The sequence below is a fragment of the Chiloscyllium plagiosum genome, chromosome 24 (assembly GCF_004010195.1).
Source record: "Chiloscyllium plagiosum isolate BGI_BamShark_2017 chromosome 24, ASM401019v2, whole genome shotgun sequence".
NCBI classification, from domain to species: Eukaryota; Metazoa; Chordata; class Chondrichthyes; order Orectolobiformes; family Hemiscylliidae; genus Chiloscyllium; species Chiloscyllium plagiosum.
In genome coordinates, this window is record NC_057733.1 from 15,129,547 (window position 1) to 15,151,308 (window position 21,762).

The 21,762-nt window shown below is 41.3% G+C and overlaps 1 protein-coding gene across 3 annotated transcripts in view; it reads left to right on the top strand.

Moving 5' to 3' along the window:
• LOC122562034 (dynein axonemal heavy chain 9-like) overlaps positions 1-21,762 on the top strand; it is a 508,505-nt gene that overhangs the window by 477,806 nt on the left and 8,937 nt on the right. The gene's annotated exons all lie outside the window — the stretch shown is intronic.

The window sequence follows — 21,762 nt, forward strand, 5'->3', positions numbered from 1 at the left end:
ATGTAATATTTTGGAACGCTGAGCAAACAGTCTTCGCAGCAATAGGATCATTTCATATTGACAAGTAGGTTAAATATTCATGTGCATTGACACAGTCTTTCTTGGTGATTCTCTCTTATAATTTGTGCCTTAAAATGAGGCAAAAAAAATGATACAAACAAATGCTCAGAGAATGAACATTCTCAACTCCAAGTGATGCAAAGTTTACCTTTGCAAACAGAATTCTGACCTACTATGAGACAATAGTGCCAATTATAAATATAAATTATAGAGGGATTTCGGATATTGCTGATATCAGGAAAGGCAACTTTAGCGTTTTGCTGTTAACTCTATGTTTGTGCTTCTAGAAGAATTATATCAAGTGGAGATGATTGATAAAAATAACTTAGATTGTTTTGACATTGTCTGCAAAATCCAAATTTTCCATTTTGTTTGAAAGTAGTATTAATTATTACCATTGTGGCTATATTTATCCAATGTCAAGTTTTCTGTTGAAATATAAAAAATCTGAACTGGAGTATACAATTTGGCCTTCGAAGCCTGTTTCACCACTCAGTATGATCATGGTTGATCGTGTGATTATGATCCTGTTCCCATTTTCACCAAATGTATTCTGATCCCAGCGAGTTTTGAGAAGGTTTGTAGCTCAGGTTGCAGTTCTGGATGTAGGTTTGCTCGCTGAGCTGGAAGGTTCATTTCCAGACGTTTTGTCACCCTACTAGGTAACATCTTCAGTGGGCCTCCAGGTGAAACACAGTTGATAATTCCTGTTTTCTGTTTATATGTTAGGGTTTCTTCGGGTTGGTGATGTCATTTTCTGTGGTGACATCATTTTGTGTGGTGATGTCATTTCCTGTTATTTTTTCTCAGGGAGTGGTAGATGGGGTCTAATTCGATATGTCTGTTGATCGAGTGCTAGTTGGAATGCCATGCTTCTAGGAATTCTCATGCGCGCCTCTGTTTGGCTTGTCCTTGGATGGATGTGTTGTCCCAATCGAAGTGGTGTCCTTCCTCATCTGTGTGTTAGGATACTAGTGAGAGAGGGTCATGTCATCTTGTGGCTAGCTGCTGTTCATGTATCCTGGTGGCTAGTTTTCTGCCTGTTTGTCCAATGTAGTATTTGCTACAGACCTTGCATAGTATTTTGTAAATAACATTAGTTTTGTTTGTTGTCTGTATAGGGTCTTTCAAGTTCATTAGCTGTTTTTTAGTAGGTTGGTGGGTTTGTTGGCTACCATGATGCCAATGGGTCTGAGTAGTCTGGCATCTATTTTAATCCCCTTAACTCTAAGAACTATGTCCATCCCTTTGTTGAAAACATTCAATGTTTTGACTTAACTGTTTTCTCTACCAGAGAATTCCACAGGCCCACTCTCTCTGGGTGAAGAAATACCTCCTCATCTCAATCCTAAATGGACTACTCTGTATTTTAAAGACTGGTTCTGAACTCTGTGGTCATCGGGAACATTCTTTTGGTATTTACCCTGTTGGTCCTGTGAGAAGTTTGTAGGTTTCTATGTGATTCCCCCCATTCATTCTTCTCAATGCACATCAGCCTGAAGTTTCTGAGTTAATTAGTCGAGTAACATCAGTGCTGGGGATTGAAAGCTTTCTTTCAATTATCAGTGCCTGATGTCGACAGTCTAGAACACATAGACCACAGTCAGATGCAAAGTGTTTCTTATGTTTCCCTCTCGCATTCTCCAGTAAATAAAATAAAACATAGAAGTATGAATGGTATAAATCTGAAACAAAAACCTAAAGTGCTGGAGAAATTCAGCAGGTCTGGCAGCATCTTTTGAGAGAGAAGAAGATTTAAAGCTTCAGGACCTGTGAAGAAGAATTCTCCAGAAGTTTCTGTTTTTGTGCCTTAACGATAAGCTCAATGAAGCACTCCCCACTACTGCACTGTTAATGATTCTACTTCTCATACAGGTCATCTAAGCGAAGATGCAAATTGACCCTAATTAGTACAGAATTGACAGTGCTGTCTAATTTTAATTTGTCCCAATTAAATAAATCCCAAGAGTTTAAAATGTGGCCTTCTGTTAAGTGCCATCTATGGTCAGTAGCAAATGCATTCCTGGTGTAACAGAGCATCAGGAGGCCATGTCAAAATGCCAGGCTTAGTGTCGTTGGAAGGAAAAAAGATAGAATAATTAATTATTATTTTTCCACTTTTTAAAAACTCTGCCATGGGATATTGACAGTGTTTGTTGCCCATCCTTAATTGTCCCTGAACTAGGCCATTTCAGAGGGAAGTTAAAAGTTGACCACTTGTCACTTCGAGGCCACACTGGGTACACCTGACTCATTTTCTTCCCTAAATGTTTTGGGAAATTCTTGAACAAGATGGCTACAGTGATTGTAACAGGGGGAACTTCATAGAATATGAGTTCTCTAAGTGAGGCTGTAAACCTGGTCCTGTCGGGGAGCCCTGGTTTTCAGATACAAACAGGAGTGTCAGGGGGTTCTGCTCACTCTGAGTGTTGGCTCTGAGGGAGCTGGGTCAGTGTCAAGGATTATGTACGTGTAAATAAAGGCTGATTAGATGGTGGGATACCCGACTCCGTGGATTTATTTCAGTGGGTTTCCGTGACAATTGATTATGGATATTATTACAATTATCATTTCAATTCCAAACATTTGAAAAAAAAAGTTGAATTTACATTCCACAAGCTATCATGGTGGGAGTTGAGTATATATCCTCAGAGCATTAGCCTGGGCGTTGGGTTATTAATCCAACCATGTTTCCATTCTGCCAACATCTCCATTTTGCCACTCCAGCTAGTATTTCAACCCTGTGTCTTCCTATTTTCCACCCCATAACTCTTTCCCTTTCTTCATTCTGCTTTAAATGATGTTAACAAGCTTTTTGACTGACCCCCAAGACCTCTGGAATGTTGTATGACAGTACTATGACAGTACTCCACAGACTCTCCCATTTGCAACTTATCCACATCTCTTCATATTAATCCATCACATCATTTGTCCTAATGAATATGCCTCATCCCCATTTCCTCCCAATACATTTTCTTATCAGTGTGTTATAACACACCAGTTGATGTGGTTTGCATGGACTTCAGTCAAGTCTTTGACAAGATTTCATATGGAAGGTTTGTCCAAAAGGTAAGAGTTGTAGGATCCACGACAATTAGCAATCTGGATCCAACATTAGCTTACAAATAGAATGCAAAATGGTCAGCTGGAGTTTTGTTTTTGTGATTGGAAGTCTGTGACCAACAGTGTACTAAGATTGGTGCTGGGACCCTTGTTGTTTGTTATGTACGTTAACAACTTGGATGTGGTTGTGAATGTGAAGGTCTGATTAGTAAGTTTGCAGGTGACACAAAAATTGGTGCTAACAAAGACCAAAATTGCTGGATAGACTCAGCATTTGTGAAGAGAAAGCAGGGATAACGTTCTGAAGAAGGGTCACCGGACCAGAGTCATTAACTTTGCTTTCTCTCCACAGATTCTGCCCGACCTGCCGAGATTTTCCAGCAATTTCTGATTTTGTTTCTCACTTCCAACATCTGCAGGTCTTTTTTAAATTGATAGTGTTGTTGATAGTGAGGAGGCTGGTCTCAGACGAGAGTCTGATCTTGATCAGCTGGTAAATTGGGCAGAGCAACAGCAGATGGAATTTAATCCTGATAACTGTGGGGTGATGCATTCTCGGGAGGTCTAATAGGGAAGGATTAACACAAGGATAGGGAGTACTGAGGAACAAAGGGGCCTTGGCTTTCAAGTCAACACTCGAGTGTAGTGCTGGAAAAGCACAACAGGTCAGGCAGTATCCGAGGAGCAGGAGAATGGACGTTTCAGGTATAAGCTCTTCATCAGGACCATACATCTTAGAAGATATCAGCACAGATAGAGAGAGTGGTAAAGAAAGCATGTGGAATGTTTTCTTTCAAGATCTGGGGCACAGAATATAGGAGCAAAGATGTCTTGTTCCAATTTTATGTAGCATTTGTTAGGCTGTAGATGCAATGCTGTGTGCAGTTCTGGCCACCACACTATCAGAAGGACGTGATTGCACTGGAGATGGTGCAGAGGTGATTCACCAGGATGTTTGGGATGAAAAGTTTCAATTATGAGGAGAGACTGGATAACCTGGGCTTGTCTTCCTTGGAGCAGAGGTGGCTGAGGGGGAATCTGATTGAGATATACCAAAATGATGGGAGGCATAGTTAGAGTAGATCTTGAGAATCTCTTCCCCATGGGAGACATGTATAAGATCAGAGGGCCTAAGTATATGGTGCGGATCAAGGGGTTTAGAGGGGATCCAAAGAATTTTTTTTACAAATACCACGTGCTGCCTGGGAGAGTGGTGGAGGCAGGTACACTTGTAACATTAAAAAGCATCTGGATAAGCACTTAAAATATCAGCACATAGCAAGCTATGCACTAAGTGCAGGTAAATGGGATTAGTGTGGTTTGGTGTTTGTTGGTCGTCATAGACAGAGTGGGCCACAGGGCCTATGCTGTGTGAGACTATGACCTCCGGACCAGATAGGACTTTAACTCAGGCCTTCTGGCTCAAAGGGAGGGACAATACTACTGTACCGCAATAGCCCCCTAAAATCAAATTCCATCATCTGCTGTGATGGGATCCGGAGCCAGCTCTCTAAAACATAACTGAGGCCTCCAAGTCGCCAGTCCAGCCACAATACCATGACACCAACACATCCCCTAAATAACACATTCCACTCATTTTACTGATAAACGCCACACCTTCCCAGATAGTAAGGCAGCATGGATGTGTCTGCCTGGTTTTAAACTGGAAGCATTCATGTGTTATTGCAAAGATGAACACCACTACACTACAGCAACACAGGGCCCATTTGCTCTCAATGATAATACTGCACATTCAAACACAGATTTGTGTTTTCAATCATTGATAGCCTTTAATCCTGAAGGGACATCAGACTGGACATTTCCTGCTCATGGGAATGTTCAACTGAAGGGTTGACATCCATCTCTGGATGAACAGAAAGCTCCTCCAATTAAATACTTGGAAAATTGAACCAATTGTCATTGGTCCCATACACAATTTCTCTTCCCTAACTACCAACTCCTTCCCTATTCCTGGCAATAGGGTCTCATACTGAAACAAACAGTTCTCAATCTTGATGTCATATATTCAAGTCAATATTAAGATCCCTTATTTCTCCTCTATAACATTGCCTGTTCCATTGCCTCTCATTTGCTACTTAACCCTTATTTGTGTCTTTGTGGGAGTAACAGCACATTAATTTATATAATGTTATGGGGATTTGAGTTCAACTCCCCCCCCTGTGGAAGATGATGGAATTTGAATTCAATCAAAGAAAATCTGTCATTAATCTGTCCTAATGATGACCATGAAATTATTGCTGATTGTCGGGAAAAGGATTGGATGGCTGATGTCCTTTAGGGAAGGAAGCTGCTGTCCTTGCTTGGTCTGGCCTACATGTGACTACAGACCCACAGCAATATGGTTGGCTCTTAGCTAACCTCTGGGCAATTTGGGATGGGCAATAAATGCTGGCCTATCCTGTAAACGAATAAATAAATTGCTTGCCTCAGACTTCACCATTCCCTTGTGCTTCTGACTGGCTTCCTACTCTGCATTGTTTGTAAACTCAAAGTTATTCAAAACTTTGGGACCCATGTCCTAATTAATAATAAATGTCACTGATCAATCCTGCTCTTGCTCGTCCCCATTGACTTCCAGTTTTGCAATGAATGCTAAACCTTGGTTTCTAACTTCTTTATGAATCTCCTTACTTCAGTAATCACCGTCAGCCCTACATGCTCTGTGAGATACCTTCATTCCTCCAATTCTGGCTTATTGAACATGGTTGATTTCAATCTATAAGGTCTGTACCACAAACTGTAACTCTTGGCATTGATCTGCAAATGAAGATTTTAAGAAGTTTACACCTGTTGGTTGTAGACCCATTGATGGCTGTTCAGACCTATCCATGAATATCAGAATCTCTCATAATAAATGCAAGTAAAGATGTAGTTACTGTAGCGGGCAATTGGATTTTTTCTTCTCATCCTTTTTCTCTATCATATTTGTTTCTTTGTTCTTTATTTCAAAGATATCTGTAATCCTCCCAAAGTAGCATCTCCCATGGCCTGTGTTTTTCATCAGCGATTATCAATGTGGCACCCAGAGAGAGTCTTCTTCAGGGAGACCTTGAAGCATTTATCTGCCTCTCCTCTTTTCCCTTTACAAATGGTCCACTTTCGTATAGGACGTTCTTGGGAAGGAGACTATCATCCATTTGGGCAATGTGACCAACCCTCATGCAGTTGACTTTGCATGAGGATGGCCTTGATGCTGATGATGGCTGTTTCCAAGATAAGATTAGATTCCCTACAAAATGGAAACAGGCCCTTTGGCCTAACCAGTCCACACCGACCCTCCGAAGAGGACCCATTCCCCTCTGACTAATGCACCTAACACTACGGGCAATTTAGCATGGCCAATTCACCTGACTTGCATATCTTTGGACTGTGGGAAGAAACTGGATTACCCAAAGGAAATCCAGGCAGACACGGGGAGAATGTGCAAACTCCACACAGCCACCCGAGGCTGGATTCGAACCCGGGTACCTGGTGCTACGAGGCATCAGTGCTAACCACTGAGCCACCATGCCGCCCATCAAGGCATTAATGTTTCTGATGTGATCCAACCAGCTAATGTTGAGGATGCTGCAGGGACAGCACTAAATGAAGTATGCTAATAGGCATATGTGAACGGTAATATCAGACCCCTGACTCAACGCCATATAGAAGCTTTGTTCATTTTGTATTTAGTCTATTCTCTAAGACTGTGGTTGCTGCACAATTTTTTTTTTGGAGTCTGCCAAATGAGCTGTTTGCTTCAAAAAGTCTGTGTACTAGAGCTGTTTCTTTATATTTCATGGTATGTATGTCAGTATACCTTTAAGAGGTACTCTCATGATGTCACCACTGCATTACCTCATGTGCCCTGAAGGCAGACCCAGAGTCAGGCGGGTACAACAAAGCCCAATAATCAGGACCCAAGGTTCTATGGTCTCCATTATACATAGGTTGGGATGGGGCCATTGTGCTCAGGTCTGGATTTGGGGCTGGAGCCAGCACCCAAGGACCCATGACGTCTGTCACTAGCTTCACGTCTGCCTGAGGTTATGAAGATCTTATTTTTCATCTGATCTCTGATCACTTGAAGCATGACGCATCACTGGACACGTGATACTCTGTTCTCACCTAATAGCTTAATATTAGCCCAGCTGCTTTTGTGCCCGAGGAATGTAATATTTTCTGGTAATAGGTTTCTGGTGGACTTTTCAGTACCATTATATCTATCCTAGTTTCTTGTTTACAGCAATAATGTAAGTATTGCTGCATCAGGTAAAATCTCTCTGTCTCTTTCTGTCTCTTTGTCTCTCTATCTCTCTCTCTATCTCTCTGTCTGTCTGTCTCTCCCTGTCTCTCTCTTCCCCTCCCTGTCTCTCTCTTCCCCTCTCTCTCTCTCTCTCTCTCTTTCTCTCTGTGCACACCAGTTTTTCTTTAACCTGTCATTTTTTACCCCAACCCACCTCCCCTACCATGAAGAAAAAAGTTGCAATTGACTTTTCTAACAGCTGTAAAACTAATTGTTTCAATTTACCATTTCCCTTTGAGTATTGCCACATAGAGTCATAGTGCTGTACAGCATGGAAACAGATCCTTCGGTCCAACTCATTCATGCTGACCAGATATCCTAAATTAATCTTGTCCATTTGCCAGCATTTGGTCCATATCCCACTAAACCCTTCCTATTCATATACCCACCCAGATGCCTTTTAAAGTTGTAATTGTACCAGCCTCCACCACTTCCTCTCATAGCTCATTCCATGCATGCACCAAACCTCTTCATGAAAACGTTGCCCCTTAGGACCCTTTTAAATCTTTCCCTTCTCACCCTAAACCTATGCCCTCTAGCTTTGGACTCCACTACCCTGTGGAAAAACACCTTGGCTATTCACTCTATCCATGCCCCTCATGACTTAATAAAGTTATCTTCAGTTACCCCTTAACTTGCAACACTCCAGGGAAAATAGCCCCAGCAGATTCCCTATCCAACCCTGGCAACATCTTTCTGCACCATTTCAAGTTTAACAACATTTTTCCTATATCAGGGAGATCAGAATTGAATGCAATTGAACACTGGTTGAACCAATGTCCTGTACAGCTGCAACATGACATCCACACTCCTATACTCAATGCACTGACCAATAAAAACAAGTGTACCAAGTGCCTTCTTCACCACCCTGCCTACCTGTGAATCCACCTTCAAGAAGCTATGAACCTGCACTCCAAACCTTCTCCAAACTCGCTAACTCCAAAGTCTCTTTGTTTGGCACTCTTCAGGACCCTACCATTAAGTGTTTCAGAGCTTTAAGTAGAACAAGTACCAACTCATCCAAACTGCACCTGGAGATGTGCAAATTGGAGTGGCCAGGGAGGATATTTAACACACTAACCTCAGGCAGATTAGCAACAACATGTTTAAAAAATCAGAATACAATGGTGCTTGGATGTAAAAATCTACCCAAAAAAGGCCTTTTTTTCTCTAATAATGGGCTAGTCATCCAGGAATCCAGGGATGTGAGTTCAAATCCCATGATGCCAGCTAATACCATTTCAATTCAATTCAGAATGTTTTAACTATCTGGAAATGAAGGCTAGCCATTAGTATTGCTGACACTGAAACCATCATTCATTGTTGAAAAATCTGTTTGGTTCATTAATATCCCTTATGAAAGTAAATGTGCTGCTGCTACCTGGTCTCTCCTATGTGTGACTCCAGACCCATAACATTGTGTTTAACTCCTGACTGCTCTCTGAAATGGCCAAGCAAGCTTGTTTCAAGGAAAACTAGGTAGAGATAACAAACACAGACCTGAACAGTGACACACATATCCCATCAAAGGATTTTTAAAAATCTGATTAGTCACAGGGGGTAATTTTGGCATTCAGTAGCTGATGCTGGTTTGTGTTCCAGTAGAACTGTGGATTGATTGGACTGATTACAATTAAGTGGGTGATTTGCTCTGCCAAGTTACGACCCATGCTGTGAGCAGAAGATAAAAATCACAGCAATTGCTGTACGTCATACAATGTGAGCTCAATAAAGAAGTATACCGAACTAAACACCTCGTTGTTCTTAATTTAGAGGAAATGATCATCAAAACCGCTTGTTAGTTGAAATACAGTTTGCACATTGATATGTCCCTTGCTAGTAGAGTGCAGTGTTGCTCTAGTCCGACTATTCCATGGGTCACACCATAAGGCAGTTTTTGCTGTTATCAATATTACTAATTAAAAACTTTACCTGTAACTGGTTGTGATCAACAAAGTCAACAAAGTCTATCAACCAAGTGCCATAATAAATGCAAACATTGGCTTATTATCAAAATGAAGGGTTTAGATCAGAGTGGTGCTAGAAAAGCACAGCAGGTCAGGCCGCATCCGAGGAGCAGGAACATCGACGTTTTGGACAAAAGCCCTTCATCCTCATATCGAAATATTCCCAAAACACACACAATCAATTATCAGGAAAAGTAGGAGATAAAATCAATTTTTCTGCAAAGATTGTCTTTCTGAACAAAAGTGGAAGCACTTTAGTCGATTGGTTAGTCTTGAGGGGAGAAGGAAAAAGCAAAGAATTTTCTGGAGTCTCTTGTTCAGATAAGCATATGCATGTAGTTAGCTCACTTCTCTTGCCTGATTGTCTCTGAAGGATTTGTAGATACAAGTTGTTTTGGAAATACAATTTTGAGATGCTCTGGCAATCATTTTTTGAAGAATGAGCTGAGTCGGAGGAAAGCCACCTAAGAACAAATTGCGTAGGTGATCTTTCACATCTCTGAAAAAAAATCATCCGTGTTAGCTCAAGGTCAAATAGATCTGTTAGATTTCGCCCTGAGCTGATGCGGAAGATTTTCTTTCCAGAAATGGGAGAGATCAGCTGGGTAGCTTAACAGGCGTTTCTCTAACTCAGCTAGTTCTTAGCTTCCTTCCAAATGAACCAGATGAAACCTGTCACTGTTCAAAAACAGCCCCAGAAGCAGTCACAGCAAAGCAAGCAGTCATCACCAGTCATGTGATTTCCAGGCAATTTTGTTCAAAATAAAATCTCCAACATCCACAGTGAACTTCCAGGGATGCCTTTTAAAGAAGCCATTCCTGGGGTAACCACAACATCGAATAAATTATGCAATCCTTTAAGACCTGAATCCTTCAAATCATATCAAATACTGATCATCTTCATAACAATGTACAACTACAGGCACTGAAATGACAGATGAAAGCATGGAGAGGATCTGAGAATGATGATTGATGACATGAGAGCAGAACACTGCCATGTTGCAAACAAGAAAATCCCAATCCCCACGCTTTTCAGCATTAAATTGAATTTGCCTTTTGTCATCCCAATTTTACCAAGTGAAATTTGTTGTATTGGGGTCTGGTTTAAATCTGCCAGAGAGACAGTTGTATGCCACGCAGAAGAAATAATTATCCCAGTAGGTCACCTTTGGCATTAAAAGAAAATGCACAGATCACATCAGGAGAAACATGGCTGACATTTATGGGGCCGTAACTCACCTGTGATTGGTTGAGCACTCTGCAGTTTGAATAATGAAGGCAATTTGAATGCAGCCTACGTTGTATTAATTGTAGCACATCTGCAGATTTCTATGCAGTATTTTTTTGATTAGTCTAACAGCACTGCAGTTACACAATTGTGCATGGTGTCACTGAACGCTGATGAATTGAAGCCATTGCATTTACAAATATTGCCATCTCTAACATTTTTCGTTTATTGCATATGACAGAATTCTCCAGTGTTTTCTTCTGTTGATCTTCCTCTGCATCAGTTTGCATAATGAGGGAAAAATTCAAGTAACCAACTGGGTTTGTATGAATAAATTGGACCTGACTGTAAATGTTTGTATTGATCTTTGAAAAGGGGCATGTGTCCTTCTGAAATGAATACTTGCCTGTGGAGACATTCTTCAAGAAAGACTTGTGTTAGATTTTGACCCACCTGATGTGGCTTCAAACGTAGAAGGGAAATGCAGACTTGCAGCATTATAATGGTTTATACATATATGTGTGTAAAAAGATTTTTCAATTTATAACAGACGTGGGATTTGGTATATAGCCACAATTGCAACACACATCCATATGAAGTGGGGTAGGATAGAAGAGTCACTGTTCCTCCAGAGACTAGTATTAATCAATCAAGATGTGAATTAAAATCCTCCATAGCAGCTGGGGAAATTTAAATTCAATCAATAAACAAATCTGGAATAAAATACTCCTCCCAGTAACTTGGACCATGAAACTATGAGATTGTTGTTCAAAACTCATTTGTTTCACTGATAGCCTTTCAGGAGAGAAATCAATTATCCCTGCTCAATCTGGCATCTATGTGACTCCAAGCCCATTTGGAGTCATAAGCATGGAAACAGACCCTTCAGTCCAACCATGTTCCCAAACTAAACTGGTCCCACCTGCCTGCACTTGACCCACATCCTTCCAAACCTTTCCTCTTCATGAACTTGTCCAAATGTCTTTTAAACATTGTAACTGTACCCACATCCACCACTTTCTCTGCCAGCTAATTCCACACACGAACCAGTCTGAGTAAAAAGGTTGCCCCTCGTGTCCTTCTTAAATCTTTCTCGTCTCACCTTAAAAATACGCCCCGTAGTTTTGAACTGTCCCACCTGAGGGAAAAGACCATTGACAGTCATCTTATCTAAATCAATGTATTTAACTCTTAACTACTCCATCAAATCATCTGACAATCCATTCAGTTGTACAAAGCCATTATACAAATCGGTCGGATCAACAGGCACCAACCTTGGGGCCAGACATGGGAGTACATGCAGTCGAGTCATTCCTGCAAAGCCCTCTTTACCAATATCTGGCCCCCCGTGCTCAAACTAGGAGAGCTCTCCCACAGGCCAGTGAAGCAGCAGCTTGCTGTAGTCACACTCATAGGATTCAACCATTGGATTCCCCCCCTCCCCATTCCTGGGTCTGTCCTGTCCCACCAAGTACAAGAACCAAATTGGGAATCCATTCCTTCCACATCCAGCTGCTGAGAGATTTCCTCTTTTTCTGGCAGTCGATTTTAGTTGTCATAACAAACTGTAAATGATTACTGGGTGACGTGGATCAGCCACTGAAGACATGGCTTTTGTTTCTGGTGCACAGGTGGCAGCACCCAAGAAGCAGACACTAATACAGAGGAACCTCAATTATCCGAAGGACATGGGCAGGGAATACTTCGTTGGGCGAATCAAATGCCAGATAACATAGTTTCACCAAGCATCGCAACATTGAGATCTTGCCGGACAATCTGAAATTCAGATAATCAAATGCCGGATAATCGAGGTTCCTCTGTAAACCCCAAGTTCTCACCCATACTAGTTGGCTTCTCTATCTTCAGATTCCTACAAAGGAACAGAATGTTATCACTCTGTTTGCTGTCTCCAGTTTCTGTTGTACAAAAATTTAACGTGAGAAACAAAACAGAAATTACGGGAAAATCTCAGCAGGTCTGACAGCATTTTGGGTCCAGTGACCCTTCTTCAGAATTGATATTAGCTTGGAAAATGTTTTTATATGTAAAAGATAGGGCGGGAGAGGGGGTAAGTTCTAAACAATAGGTGGAGATAGAAAGAGAAGAACAGTTGGACAGACAAAGGAGTGGATAACAGTCAGCCTAGAAAAATTATTTGGAGATGCCGGTGTTGGACTGGGGTGTACAAAGTTAAAAATCACACAATACCAGGTTATAGTCCAACAGGTTTAATTGGAAGCACTAGCTTTCGGAGCATCGCTCCTTCATCAGGTGGTTGTGGAGTACACAATTGTAAGACACGGAATTTAGATCAAAAGTTTGCAGTGTGATGTAACTGAAATTATACATTGAAAAATACCTTAATTGTTTGTTAAGTCTCTCATCTGGTCGACTGACCATGTTCATTTCACTTCTTTCATCTGTAAATCACAAAACTTTTTAAATAAAAGTTACATTCTCAGATTAACTTTAACAATTGGTATGAATGAATGGCTGCTCATGGGAACTGTGTAGCGGGTAGTGTGTAATAGCAGACCATGTGATAACAAGGCCTGGTGTGTGGGGGTTGGAGTGAGGACATGGGAGAAGGCGTCTCAAGCCCTGAAACTGTTAAACTCGATATTGAGTCCAGAAGGCTGTACAGCTGCCAAGCAGAAAATGAAGTACTGTTCTTCCACCTTGTGCTGAGCTTTGCTAAAGCACTCTGAGCTTTGCTAGTTCTCACCAGTAGTAAGATTATACAATCCAGCTCTCTCATCAGAAGGAGACACCTGGTGGCAGTTTAACCTGTGGGTCACCACGGCTCAGGTGAGGGGGTGAGTTTGAGAAGTTTCACAGTGACCACAGCCAGTATGGGAGTTGAACTGAAACTGTAAGCATTACTCTGCATTCAACCAAGAACTCAGTCAGCTCATTCAAATTAAACTGTGCAGCTCGACTAGACAAATTAGAAAATTCCATTTGTTTTTTTTTCAATTTAACCTGCAACTGGATTCCCAGGAAATTGGGTTACCAAAACAGTTTGAGTATATTAAATGAAATTGTATTGTTCAATTCCATGAAATCTAATGATTACTTCAAAAAACAGAAGCAGAATCATAGGGTTTTCAGTTTGAACTTTGTCGGATTGTTCAGTATTAGGGGATATTGACTCCAGAACAACACTGCAAGATTCAACTTGGGCTGATGGTCATTAAATACGAAAGGAAATATTATTAAACTTCTTGCAGACAGTTGCTAAAGGAGACCAGAAGACAATTTTCAGTCAGTTTTAAGTTTATTCACAAAATGCAACAGCACAAATTTAAAGATCCTAACTACAAGGTGCCTCCACTGTCATAATTATCTCTTTAATGTGCATAAGTAATTAGCTAATGAGTTTTCTGCCATCTGTATACACTTAACCTTAATTTATACAATCAACAAGTATGACTACAAAATCCCTCATATTAAATTAAAATATATTTTTTTAAATCCAGTTAATCTGCATTCTTTGGCAGGTGTAACTGTTTCTTTTTCTTTTCATTACTTTTTTAAGTGTTGGGTTTTGAATTGGATTTATTATTCATGTCTAAAGTCTCATATATGATAGCTGTCTCTAAACTGCACATGAGAAGGCCATAAGCCCATAAGGCATAGGAGCAGAAATTAGGCCATTCAGCCCATCAGGCCATTCAGCCCATCATGTCTGCACCACCATTCAATCATGGCTGATACGTTTCTCAACCTCATTCTCCTGCTTTCTCCCCGTAACCCTTGATCCCCTTTTTCAATCAAGAACCTATCTATCTCCATCTTAAAATACTCAATGACCCAGCCTCCACAGCCTCTGTGGCAGTGAATTCCATAGATTCATCACTCTCTGGCTGAAAAAGTTTCTCCTTATCTCCGTTCTAAAAAGTCTTCCCTTTACACTAAAGCTGTGGTCTCATGTCCTAGTCTCTTCTACCAATGAAAACATCTTCCCAGCATCCATTCTGTCCAGGCCATTCAGTATTCTGTAAGTTTCCATTAGATTTGCCCCCTCATCCTTCTAAACTCCATCAAGTATAGAGTCATAGAGATGTACAGCGTGGAAACAGACCTTTCAGTCCAACTCATCCATGCCAACCAGATATCCTAACCTAATCTAATCCCATTTGCCAACAACCCTCTAAACCCTTCCTATTCATATACACATCCAGAAGCTTTTTAAATGTTGTAATTGTACCAGCCTCCACCATTTCCTCTGGCAGCTCATTCCATACACGTACAACTATCTGCATGAAAATGTTGCCCCTTCTAAATTCTTCCCCTCTCACCTTAAACCTATGCTGTCTAGTCTGGACTCTCCCACCCTGGGGAGAAGAACTAGTCTATTTACCCTACCTCTGCCCCTCATGATTTTATAAACCTCTATAAGGTCACCCCTCAGCCTCTGACACTCCAGGGAATATACCCCAGCCTATTCAGCCTCTTGCTGCAGCTCAAACCCTCCAACCCTGGAAACATCCTTATAAAGCTTTTCTGAACTCTTTCAAGTTTCACAACATCCTTCTGATAGTTCTCAAATGTTCCTCATATGTTATATGTGAAGGTGCTGCTGTACTAGTAATGTCATTGAAATAATAAAGCAAAATAGTATTCGAATGCTGTGGGTGGTGGTGGTTGGGGTGGGGGGGGTGTCAAATGTTTGAAACATACCACAATAGAGGGTGAAATTTGAATTCAATGAAATCTGGATCCAATGGTACCATGTAACCATCATTGACTGAAGTTAAAACCCACATGGTTCACAAATGCCCTTTAGGAAAGGGAATTTGCCATCCTTATGAGTTCAGATCAAACATGGACAAGGAAATCTCTTGATGATTGCCACTTACTGATCGGCCCTTGCTGATCATCAGTGCTCTTCCATATCGAATATCACTTGGAAGAAGTATTGCAGATGGTAAGGTCACAAAATCTACTCTGGGTGTGTGATTTCAATACCCAACAAGACGGTCTTGGTAGCATCACTGCTGACAAAGCTGGTTGAGTCCCTAATGTGTGGCACGGTGGCACAGTGGTTAGCACTGCTGCCTCACAGCGCCAGAGACCCGGGTTCAATTCCCGACTCAGGCGACTGACTGGGTGGAGTTTGCACATTCTCCCCGTGTCTGCGTGGGTTTCCTCCGGGTGCTCCGGTTTCCTCCCACAGTCCAAAGATGTGCAGGTCAGGTGAATTCAGGTGAATTGGCCGTGCTAAATTGCCCGTAGTGTTAGGAAATAAGGGGTAAATGTAGGGGAATGGGTGGGTTGCGCTTCGGCGGGTCGGTGTGGACTTGTTGGGCCGAAGAGCCTGTTTCTACACTGTAATTAATCTAATCTAATCTAAACTGCTAAACTGAGTCTGCGGCAGGGGATGAGGGAATCAACAAAAGAAAAATCTGCTTGACATCATCTTCACCAAACTAACTGTTCCCAATACATTTGTCTGTAAAAATAATGCGAGGAGTGACCATGACAGAGATTTTGTAGAGACTAAGTCCCATCTTCATCTTGATGATAACTTCCATGTTTTTGCGTGGTATTACCACCTTGCTAAATGGAACAGAGTTTGAACAGAAAGAGCAATTCAAAGCTGGGCATTCAAGAGGTGCTGTGAGAGATCAACTGCAGCAGCAGAATTATGTTCAACTACAATCTATAACCTAATAGCTTGGCATTGTATCACTACTATCAATCCTGATTCAGTTAAGAAAGCAGGCAGGCATGCTGGGAGCAGCACAAATAAGGTGTCAACTGGGTGCAGCTACAGCACAGGATACTTTCACACTGAACAGAGGAAACAGCATGTATCTTTCCTATATGCAGCATCAAGAACTCAGCACAACATTGAATATAATATCCCTGATCTTGAGCTCTTAGATACTGAAGTGTATGATACTATGTGCTTCATTAACTGCTCTTTCAGGCTGTCCTGCCACATTCAGTGACTTATGCATGTGTCTGTCTTTTGCTGCTCCCCTTTTAGAGTTGTGTCCTCATTTTCATATTGTCTCTCTGTGCTCTTTCTACCAAAATGAATTGATTCACAATTGAAAATATTGAAATAGTGCCCTATAAACCAAGCTGTAAGACATTATTATATTTCAAAAAGGGTGAGGGTTCTATGACTGACCCCTTGGAGATCCCACATCTATCCACTTCCAGTCGGAAAAAAAAATCATTAACAATAAAAACAAAATATGCTTGAATGAAAGCTCTGTTAACCATTACTTTCTGTTTCCCAGCAGTCAACCAATTTTGTATCAGTATTGTTACTGTGTCTTTTATTCCATGAGCTTTAACCAGTCAGGGGTTGACATTACTCACCACAGCAGCAGTGATTATAAAACTATCCATGTCTGATATATTTCAATGTACCACAAAATTCGCATTGATACAACATCCTAGCATTGCCATTGTCATGACAAAGGACATTACATGCATGTCCAATCTTTCAATACAAATGGAATATATAAAACTGGCAAATGCTTAATATATCATGATTATGTTTCCAGTATTAACACTGTAATTTCATGTCAGAGGAGTTTCATATAAACTCTCGTTTGCTTGATATTTCAGGGAATCAGAAGAAATTAAGGAATTCGCCTTGATAAGAATATGTTGTGGGTTTGCATACTGCAGTCTTCCTCCCACTCCTCATCTCCAGGATCCCTGCAGCATATTCACCCATGAACATTATCCTCCTTTTGCTTTCCTAGTGTTTGTTAATCATGTGTGTACTTTAATATCCTGCTCTGTCATTGCGCTTCCTCTGGATAATGTTAGTTCTGAAGATTCAAAAGCATCAACCTTGCTACATCATTAAATAATTATCTTTGGTTAGATTAGATTACATTAGATTACATTCCAGTGTGGAAACAGGCCCTTCGGTCCAACAAGTCCACACCGACCCGCTGAAGTGAAACCCACTCATACCTAACACTACAGGCAATTTAGAATGGCCAATTTACCTGACCCTGCACATCTTTGGACTATGGGAGGAAACCGGAGCACCCGGAGGAAACCCACGCAGACACGGGGAGAATGTGCAAACTCCACACAGTCAGTCGCCTGAGGCGGGAATTGAACCCGGGTCTCAGGCGCTGTGAGGCAGCAGTGCTAACCACTGCTTGAACCAGGAGGTTCTTGAACCTCCTGGAAACTTTTCAACTTTGGCGAGAGCTGATCTGAAATTCCTTTTAAAAATCCCACAGGAAGTCCACTCCAAGTGATCTGACCAATAATTGACGATGGATCTCACACAAGTCTTCATTCGACTAAACAAACACATATGAGAAATCAGATTCTAATCAAAAATACTCCCAAGTATTTCTTCTCTTCGTTTTGCTTCCTGGTGTCTAAAACCTGAGGAGGAGATGAGACTCTAATAACAGGCTCGCTTCATTAAGGGCTAGCTGTCCACTAGCTATGACACATCAATTGGCTTCAATCTGCAGTGTTGAAAGCCTCCAGCTCCGGTTGGTGCAAGAGTGCTAATTAGTTATACCTGACTGCACCAGGCTGTGTCAATGCCTTGCATTTCTTGAGCTATTTTAGAACGTGGATTATGAGAATTAACCCTTTAATTTCAGAATCTCTTGAAATGTTCTGACCAACTGGGCAAGCAGTACCAATTCCTGGAAGGCTTTACAAGAACGTTCACACACTTAAAAAGTTTTGATTATAACTTCAACAGTTAAGCATTTTGATTATAAAATATGCAGTTGTGTGTAGCAGCCTCCAGATTCTGCACGTCAGTTAATCTTGTAACACAAGTAATTGTGGAGTTATTTTGCTATTTAGTTGTCTTCCTGGCAGATATGGTTTTCTGACATGCCATCCTTTTCTGTACCCTGCTTTACAGAGAACCTGTTAAGATCTGTTAATGATATGATCAATGCTGTTTTCACTGTCAGTAACAATCCAAAATCATAGTGCGATAAAAGTAGTGTGTAGTCAGCAGTGTTGATTGAGACTACCATTTCTGCATTGTCCATCCAGACAATGGGAACCAGAATCTAAGTGTTAGTTAATGTTTTAGTTTTTGTGACAATTTGATAAGCTTTTTGCTGATGTTAAAATATTTCAACTATTTGTAAAATTATTTGTACCGTCAGAAACTAGTTAAATAAGACCTGTTATACTGGATAGCTGCAGGCAACACCGCTTTCACACACAAAATAATTTTAGTGGTGGAATAGTTACTCCGAATGTCAAAGTGACCATTGCAAGTGCAGACTAACCCACCTTAGAGTCATAGACTTAAACAGCACGGAAACATGTCAGCATGAAAATGGTCCATTCCGACCATCTGGTCCGTATCCCTCGAAACCCTTCCTATTCATGTACACATCCAAATACCTTTTCCTTCCATTACACATGCCACCTTCTGTGTGAAAAAGTAGCCCCTCAGGTCCTTTTAAATATTTCCCCTCTCACCTTAAACCTATTCCCTCCAGTTTTGGACACCCCACATCCTGCGAAAAAGACCTTGTCTATTTACCCTTCTCATGCCATTTTTGATTTTAAGAACCTCTATAAGGTCACCTCTCTGCCTTCAATGTTTCAAGGAAAATAGCACCAGCTATTCAGCCTCTCCCTATAGCTCAAACCCTCCAACACTGACAACATGCTTGTAAATCTTTTCTGAACCCTTCCAAATGTAGCAACATCTTTACTCCAGCATGGAGACCAGAAGTAAATGCAGTATTCTAAATCTGGCCTCACCAGTGTCTTGTACAGCTACAACATGACCTCCCAACTCCTATACTCATTGCACAGACCAATGAAGGCAAGTGTGCCAGACGCTGCCTTCACCACCCTATCTACCTACAAATCCACTTCACGCCAATTAACTTTAAAAAAAAATAGTGAGCCATCCTCTGCACCGCCTCAGCCACTTCCTCTCATGGACCAATCTTGGCTCCTCATGTCATTCAGACCAAGGCAGTGGGTGTCGTGATTGTAATAAGGTCAGCTGGCTGGACCTCACAGAATATGAGATCCCTGATTGTTATTGTTCACCTGGTACAGTCAGGGAGCCCTGGCTGACAGAGATACTGTCACTCTGGTGCCTGACTCTGAAGAGACAGTACTAAAGTCAAGGACTGTTCATCTGTAAACAAAGGGTGACTTAGTGATAGGATAACCGGCCTCTATGGAGTTATCTGGGGAGGGCAAGGAAGAAAGTAGCTGCTCAGTACGAAGGAATAGCCAAGGTTGCCTCAGAAGCAAGTATATTCAGAAGTAGTGTGTAAAATCACAATGGAATTATATCAACAATGCCATATTTGTGACAGGCAGCTGCTGTTCCTGGGTGTTGACATTGTATTGCAGCTCTGTTTTTGTGTGTGCACAGAAGTTGCTCCACCTAGTGGTGACATTCACCATAAATGCAGCCTTGTCGTAAAAGATGCTTCTCACAATACAGCTAATTGTACCTCACCAGTGTATTTACATTGCAAACACCATTCAATGCAACAAGTTATAGGCTTTTTCTTTTGACAAATTATGTGGATATTCTAGCACAAGCACATTTCAGTTTAACATCAAGGTTTTTGTCAGCAATTTAAGTGATATCTTGACTTAACAGAGAATTCAAAGCAACAAAACATGGGTTATGAAATAGACTACTGCTTCATACTACCACCAAGTCCAATTCCGATGTCAGTGTCTTTTCATGGGTAACATACTGAGGTTGTGGTCAGAGAGATTGCTGAATGTCAAGCCATCATCAGTATGAGGGACATTGCCAAGGTAACAGTTGTCTTAACCCTTCACTTAGTATTGGGTATGGTCAAACAAGTCAGGTACAGAGTGCTTTTTTTCATCATGATCTGAATGCATGTTTTTGTTCATTGGTGTTAAATTTGAAATATTTCATAGGTTAACTGTGCAGTTCCACCACAGTAGGCACTGAGCTTCTGGGTTGCAAGGATACTTACATGAGCCTCATTCAGAAAGAACTTTGTGTCCCACATCGCAGTCCCACAGACATGATTCATGGATTTTCATTGAAATCTTGAGGTCTATATTATTGTGAACAAAAATGCTCCTGACTCAACCATGAATGTGTCTATCATCACTTTGAGCTCATAGCAAATGTCGTGCAATCATGGTTCAATTTGAAGTGTGGTCCCAATTTGCTTTGTCCGCATTCGTTTTATTATGGCCTGGATTTTAAATATGGGGTGGGGATTGGATGGTATATGTAAATCTAACAGGTGACATACCTCGTACCTATCCACCCACTCCTGACCATCTGAAACATTGCAGGAGGCTGAGCAGACATGATATGCCCTGCCCCACTGACTGTGGTCCTGTTGAGAACCTAAGTGGCTAAATATTAAGAGCTTTATCCCACCATAACTGGTATATATTACCCAGAACGGGGACAGCCCTATACATGCAGGAAACCAGGCAGGAGTAGTTGTGGAGAGTGCCTTAGCCCTAGCGAAAGCCTTCTAATGTTGAATCCCCTTTAACCCGATTCCTCACCATCCCATGCACACCCTACCTCATCCCCATTTGTGCCCTCAAAGTGTCCTGCAGCTCTGGACGTACCTATCAGTCTGGGTTCCTCAGCACTGCAGACTGCCTGCACTCTCAGCAATGTCTCCCCAATGATACTACCAGGACAACAGAGCTGCATTGACTATCAGCTTTCGAAGGCATGAACTCTCCCAGAGAAAGGGGCAGAAATTTGCCCTTAAAGTAACTAATGTTGCTCCCAGTTTTAAATTAATGCTGAGCAGGTTGTGGGACTTTGGGATTCCCCTACCCCAACCTTCTAGCTCCCACTGCGGGTTAAAACCCAGCCTCATATAGTTTGCAAGGCTAAATGCTTACATTTCTAAAACTTTTGCTCATAATTGATAAACTGATATTAGGAGTCAGTTTAATGTTTCTTCTTTGCACTGCCTCCATTGATTTGAATGTCTCCCAGACCAGAACCAAATAGAGTACTGAAGGAACATTTTGACCTATACATATTATTTGCTTTGTGAATTGTTTCTTTGCAGTGATTGAAATAATCAAATCTAGATCTCATTCAGCTTCACCTTCAGCTATTTCAAACTTATTCACGAAGTACTAATGCAGCTCCTGTTTTTCCCATGCGCATCATTTTA